Source organism: Henckelia pumila, chromosome 4 (assembly GCF_033568475.1).
Source record: "Henckelia pumila isolate YLH828 chromosome 4, ASM3356847v2, whole genome shotgun sequence".
NCBI classification, from domain to species: Eukaryota; Viridiplantae; Streptophyta; class Magnoliopsida; order Lamiales; family Gesneriaceae; genus Henckelia; species Henckelia pumila.
In genome coordinates this window covers 186,426,756-186,434,255 of record NC_133123.1, presented here as the reverse complement: position 1 = coordinate 186,434,255, position 7,500 = coordinate 186,426,756, and the positions used below count along the sequence as shown (strand labels likewise).

The following is a 7,500-nucleotide window of genomic DNA, read 5'->3' as shown; positions in this document are numbered from 1 at the left end:
TACGTATCCAACCATCCACAAACTCGTAGGGTGAGCGCCCTACCATAGGATACCTCTAAGGTAAAAGCTCAATATGCTCATGTATGCAACATACAGTCATGACATGCTGTATATAAAGGCATATAAAACATGCAATCACATAATCCATGCAAACACATAATACATGCATACTCAATCTGGATATCTCGAATAATACTTCCGTACCTTTCTAAGGCAGATCCTAGAAGCTCCCCCTCTAGGTCCAAGCCTACCATGCAGCACTATAGCATAAATAACCATGCATTACCTAGCATGCCAAATATCACCTACTAGGCTCTAAAATCCTTAATTAAACTATAGCATACTCCCAATTTACTATAGGGAACCAAAGCCATACCTTCGTCCGTCGTCAGCCCGCTGATGTCGCATGCCCCAGAGCCTGGGCATAGCCTAGCTACGACTCCTAGACGCCTCGCCAGAGCTCCGCCGTCTGGCTGCTACTGCGGACACTGTCCGCTATAAAATAAGCTATTTCCTACTCCAACTCTTAAAGAAAGAGTCCCGAAGCCCTTAAATAGAGCGATTACCGGGAGAGGAGAGGGAAAATTGCACTTAAAAATGAGGGATTCGGACCCCTATGAACAGGCCACGATCGGAAGCTCCGATCGTAGGATCGGAAGCTTCGATCGGTGCATGTTTGCCACGTTTTGGACGGCCGAGATCGGAAGCTCCGATCGCAGGATCGGAAACTCCAATCTCCTGCATCTGGCCACGTGTTTAAATCTCCTTGACACCTATTTCTGGTTGAAATCGGAAGCTCCGATCTCGGATCGAAAGCTTCGATCATCTCGGATCGGAAGCTCCGATCTGCCCGGAAGCTCCGAACTGTTTCTCATGTTTCCGATTTTTGGACGTTCTGGATCTGATTTTCCACTTATTTTTACCAAATAAGAACTCCTTAAACATGTTTTGACACTTTTAAAATTATATGTCATTTTCTAACATGTTTAAAATCACTTAATCTTTAAAATGGAACCGGGCTACTACATATATTAATATGTATTAAATTTGATTATAATATGTTAATAGCCCGATGACTCAATTTCAAAAATAAAAGGCTTTATTTAAACTCATAAATCAAAGTGGGCTAAATAAAACAAAAGTTGATCAATTAAGTATGAATCTAATATATTAATAACTCATAACCTGATTTCAAAAATAAAATAAAAAATCCATTGCAACCATAAAACAGAGTTGGGATAAAGATAAATAGGTTTTTTGTTTACGCCTGTTGTTTTTATATATATAAGGATAAGGATGTGTGCGGGAGATGTATGAATTAAGCAATTGAGAGAGAATAAACTAACCAAATTATTTAATTTTTTTGTTTTGTATTCTTTTTGTTGTTATTAATTAATAAAATCATTAAACAACTTAATCAGGTACGATATTATTTTCCTTTTGTTTATTTTTTTAACTTTGTTTATTATTTATATTAAAATGTATCAATATAATACTGAAAAATGGTTATTATTTAGAAAATAATTTGTGCTCATTTGATTATTTGATAGATATAAATTGAAATCATTATTTTATTTTTAATAAATAATTAAAATCATTATATTCAATTTTAATTAAGAATTATTTTATTTTTTTAGTTTATAATTAAATATTGGATTTAATTCACTTTAAAGAATTAGGAGTTCAAGTTTTAATATTTTAAGATAATATGTGGAAGAATTGCATACATTATGTATTTTGGAAGACATTATATATTAATGTATTGACTTTTAATGATTCGTATATATTATATTGTACTATTAATTAATGTACTTTCTATTTTTTCAAAGTTTAAATAATTTTTAAGTGTTTTTAAAAATCTTCATCGCACCGTTTTGTGAAATGATGTGACAATTAAAATGGCAGTAATTGTAAGTCGTGACCATTGCAACAACCATGCATGAGCTCAATGACCTAATTTTTGAGACAAATGAAATTTAGCACAACTCAAAGAGATGATCAACTTAGAAAACAAGACCGAAAAATAGTATAAACATTTTCAAAATTTAGACGAATAATGTTAGTGAATATTGCAGCTCGGGTAGAGTTGAGATCCTAGTTCCGCCATTGATAGTTGCTACATCTCGTTGCACACTCGATAAATTTATATAATCTACCATGCTAATAAGAAAAATCATAAAATATAAGTCTATACTTTGTATAAATCATAACCTTCGTGATTTTGTTTTGCATGGGCAACAATCGTAATTAGAATATTATAATCTTGATGATTTCATATACACTAATTCATAGTTTTATTAAAATAATTTTATTGATATAAATAAGTATTATTATTAAAAAAATTAATGTATTATAAATTAAATAAAACAGAACGAATGGTAAAATTCAGCTCTTAGAGAGAAATTTTTTTAAAAAAATCTTAATAACTTTGAATTGTTCAGACAAGCATAAATACTTGCCCACATGCTATCTTTCTCATGAGCCACAAAGAGCATTATAAATTGCAACAACAGCTAGCTTGTCATTACATTTATGAGGGTCGTGGTTATGTTTATTTGAGTTGGAATATGTAATAATTAATTATCAAAGTAATTGGACTTGTCTCACCAATAAGAGATTATAAAAATCAAAATATAATATTTCTACATATTTCCTGCTGAAATATTGTGGGGTATGCTCTAGGAGTTGGACCATGTTGCTCCCTCCTTCAGGTCCCTGCCGCTCGTGCATATCCCTCGATTTAACCTCCGCATAAGCCAATGAGCTTCTGACTCAGGTGGAATGGGGTCCCCTTCGAGGTCAATCCTTTTTTCGAAAATATAATATTTCTATATCAATATAAATTACTAATTTACAAATTTTACTGCATAATTTTTCTATTAATGTAATCGGTTTGGTTTATTTTAGCCAAAACTTGAGTGAAATCAATTTTTTGCCGTTTGAATTATTTTAAAATCAATGCAGACCGCGACTGATTGAAAATGGATCCAAATCATACCGTTTCCTTTGACTTTACATTTTAACTTGGGTTTAGTTTTGTTTCTAATTAAACACCTACTTGGATCGATATATATATTTTTTTAAAATGGATTTTTTTAGTAGTTTTATTAGCGGGATAATGGTCTTCTTTTTTCTTTTTTTTTTTTTGAGTCAAAGATAATGTTTTATTTTTTGAAAAGAATACATTGTGTTATTTAGATTTGAGTTGTAATTTCTCTTTCAAAATTTAAAACAACGTAATTTTTTTTATTCTTATTTACACAAATATTAAAAAAATATATTTTATCTTTTTGAAAAGGTGCTCAAGTGACCGTGTATTTAAATATTTTTCTACTTTAGGTGTTTTCGTGCACGTTATGGGTTTTTTATTATTTATACTGGTTTTCTGTTTTCCAGTGAGAAACTGAGAATTACGTTAATTTTTTCCCTATTTGTTATATTTATATATATCAAAAACCAGCCTGTAATCAATACCGACCTTAGCTCAGTTGGTAGAGCGGAGGACTGTAGTTGTAAAATAGCAATCCTTAGGTCGCTGGTTCGAATCCGGCAGGTCGGAATTTTTATTTTATTTTTCTAAAAACAAAATTTAGATACAATTGGCCCTAATTAAGTACAAATACAAATATAAATTATCTTAACAAATATTCGATATTACCTATCATATTTTTCTAACTTCGTATATTACATAATGCAATGACTTGTATATGATTTCTCGTAAAATTTTTTGAGAACGGTTTATGAAAGTCTCGACAATGGATGTCTAAAAAACAATTTACTAAATTACATGCATTAATTTAATAAATATTATAATTATTATTTTTATCTTTAATTGATTTAAATTATTTATTTGAAATTATGTGCTAATAAAATATTTTATTATTTGTTCAAATGATTTTTTTTACTAACAATTTAATTAATGTTTTTAATTGTTTAAGTTTATTTGTCGAAATGATTTTATTTTGCAATTTAAATTGTTTTAATATTTTAAAGGTTTAAGCTTGCATATTTAAATGATTTTAATTAATTGTTTAGTTTATTTTTTTAAATGATTTTAATTGTTTAGTTTATTTTTTTAAATGATTTTAATTGTTTAGTTTATTCTTTAAATGATTTTAACTGTGTATTTTATTTGTTTAAATATTTTCTAGTGTCCAACTTATTTATTTTAAATAGCCTTAGTTTAGCGGTTAGTTATTTTAAATTATTTTAAATGTCTAGCTTATTTATTTAAATCTTTTTTAATTGTCCAAATCATTTTAAAGATTTTTATTTTCGCTTGTGTATTTATTTAAATTGCTTTTAAACGTTAGTCTAGTTTGTTTAAATTATTTTAAATCGCTCTGCTTGATAGTTAAATATTTTACTCGTTGTCGTGATATCGAAATATTTAAAGTGTTTAATTCTTGGATTTTTCAAGCTTGTGTTTTATTTAGTACAATTTAATTCATATCTCTAAGCTGCTAGTTTGAGTAACACTTTTAAAGGTGAGTAACACTTTTTCCATTGCACTCACACACTCACATTTTATATGCTTACACCTATACATACATCTATACTCACACTCAACCTTATCCTTAAACTTAGATTAAATCCTAGCCCCAAACTATCACTCATTTCATGCTAAACACACACAACACACACACAGCCGTGTTTGCCCTGTTCTTCAAGGAAGGCATCGGCTTCTCAATTTCTTCTTCATTAAACCCTTTAATCTTCATCTCTTCTCCGGAAAATCGTCCCTAGGCTAGCTGGTCGAGGTTCTCGAGCTCATTTCCAGCTCGATTTTTTAGCTCATTCGAGCAACACTATTTCCCAGTTTGAATCGACCGAGGCAAGCCTTGTCCTGTTCGATTTTTTTTCTCTTTTCTAGCATAGGCAAGGATAATGGGCTTCTTTCTTCACCATGTGGATTATTATAGTTTCTGTGCTTGCATTTCATGCTTTTGATTCAAGAATTTCTTTGTCCTTCTCTTCGAAATATTTTCATAAAGTCCTTGCATTTGCTTGGTTTGATTTGCTGCTACGATTTATAGATTGATGTTTGCAATTGATTTGTTGTTATTATAAGCATGAGTTCGAATGTCCAGGTTTCTTCATGTCTTGTGGTTCGAAATTTCAAGATTTGGTTTTCCATGTCCAGGTTTCTTCATGTCTTGTGGTTCGAAATTTCAAGATTTGGTTTTCCTAGCATGTTGGTTCGAGCAATTCCAGATTTCTTCATGCCTTGTTGTTCGAAATTTTAGATTGGTTGTTCCTAGCATGTTGGTTCGAGCATTTCCAGATTTTTCATGGCTAGATGTTCGAAATTTCAGAGTTTTTATCTTAAGCATGAATTCGAAAGTGTCCACAATTTTTCATAAGCATGTGTTCGATTATTTTCCAGAATTCTTCATGGCATGTTTGGTTCGAATTTTCCAGGTCATCTTCATAGCATGGGTTCGAATTCTTGGTTTAGAACGTACATGTCTTGGTTCGAGTTTTTCCAGTCTTCCCCTTGGCTTGTGGTGTTTGAAATTTTCAGAATTTGTATATAGCATTGTGTTCGAACCATTTCCAGATTTTTTCCTTCATGATATGTGATCGAATTTTCAGATTTTGTGGGCTTATGGTTCGATTCAAATTTCCAGAATTTATATACATATTTTGGTTTGAACACTTGGTGTTTGTTGTGTCGATTTGGATGGTGATTTAGAGCTACCATGGATGATATGTAGTTCACATGGTAGCAACTAGGATGACTTGAGGATAGCTTGTGTGTGAGACCTCGGTTCTAAACAACTAATCTCGGATTAAACAATAATTAAGCATTCAAGATCCAAGACTAAAAGCAAAGCAATTTTTTTTTTTTTTGAAATAGTGTCTCGCTCGATCGGTAAGATCTAACCGATAGATTGAGCAACTTAGCAAAAGTTACTGCCCGAGAAAACATCCAGCTCCGCTCGATCGGTAAGATCCAAACGATCGAGCGGCCACCAAAACTGCAAAACAGAAACTCAGCAAAAAACCTCCGCTCGATCGGTTAAATCTCACCGATCGAGCGGTGACAGTTCTGAAGCTAAAACAACAGAAAACTTGCTAGAAACTTAAGTCCAATACATTCACAAGACAATCATGCATTACAATCACAAATTCCCCGATTAATACATGAAGTTCTGGAGTTGATCAACTACGCACAAGGCTAGTACATGCAATCATAAAGCTCGCATAATTGATACAACATAAACAACGAAGTTTGAGATCTAAACATGTCCTAACATAGACTAGGTAGACATGCTGACACGACTTCTAAACCAAGTCCCACTACTAGCTCTCCCTCTTGTTGCTAACCAGGTCTTCACTGACTTGGTCCTGCCCCTCCTGTTGCCAAGTACACATACAAAACAAAGTAACAACCGGATAACTCCGGTGAGAATGATATTCTCAGTAAAAGCAACATAACAAGCAATACATGTAATATATTAACAACATGCTTTCAAGACAACATAATCTAATCAACGGATGATATGCATGTCTTTAAAATAGGGATATCAATTTTGATAAACAAGGGATTGCTGCTGTGCTTTTGGGATCCTGAGGATGAGATCACGTAACTACTCACCGACTCTCCCAATCGAGGTGGTACTACGTATCCCACTCCCCTAGACTTTGGTGCGACTATAAGGAGTATGCTGACTCTAGGTGAACCTCTATACCAAGGACACTCACACTATAGCCCCCAAAATGTCAAAACAAAAAGGGCTGTTCTGCCCGCTGAAATCAAAGTTGACTTAAGATGAATGCATAAGAAAACATAAAACATAAGACACATAACAAGAGCTAAATCAATCAACAAAATACGAGTTTCTCATGCTAGAACAAGTATTGATGCAAGTATGTGATTTTTAAGGGAAACTCGAGAACCAACTGTCCCGAGTATGCTATCCCGCTAACGATGACTGCTTTTTCCTTTTAATACAGTAGCTCCAACTCTGGAAACGCTGCAATAAAAGGTTAATAAAAAACTAAACAATCCAACAACAACAACAACGGCTCAAGGTAATCTCTTTACCGATCTTCGTCCAACTCTTGACGATCAACAGCTGTTAACTCCGGGCTTGACAACTCCAAACGAAACTGTTCAGATACAAAAAGATGATCAACAACGACGATCAATTCACAAGCCAAATATCAACAACTCAAAACGGTTCAAATCTCCAAAAACTCAAACCGGCGGCATAACTGCTATAAACTGAACAAATCAGAAATGCATACAGCAGTTCAATATCGATATCAACTCGTATCAATGCTAATACAACAATAACAAGGCAACTCCAACAAATCTCAAAACCTCATTTTCGAAAACGGCTTTCAAAAATCATAACAATTTCGAACGTTGCTCTATTTCAAAACCGACATATAATAAACGATCAGAACTCTGCCAAGAACAACATACTCGAATCTCGAACGATTCTAACAACATCCGAAAAATAGAATGTATCTGATCGTAGAAAAACTTAC

The 7,500-nt window shown here is 32.8% G+C and overlaps 1 non-coding gene across 1 annotated transcript; it reads left to right on the top strand.

The window, feature by feature from the left end:
- Window positions 1-3,473: 3,473 nt before the first annotated feature.
- TRNAY-GUA (transfer RNA tyrosine (anticodon GUA)) lies at window positions 3,474-3,559 on the top strand. The gene is given in 2 exon segments: window positions 3,474-3,510; window positions 3,524-3,559. It is a non-coding gene; the product is annotated as a tRNA-Tyr (tRNA).
- The last annotated feature ends 3,941 nt before the right edge of the window (window positions 3,560-7,500 follow it).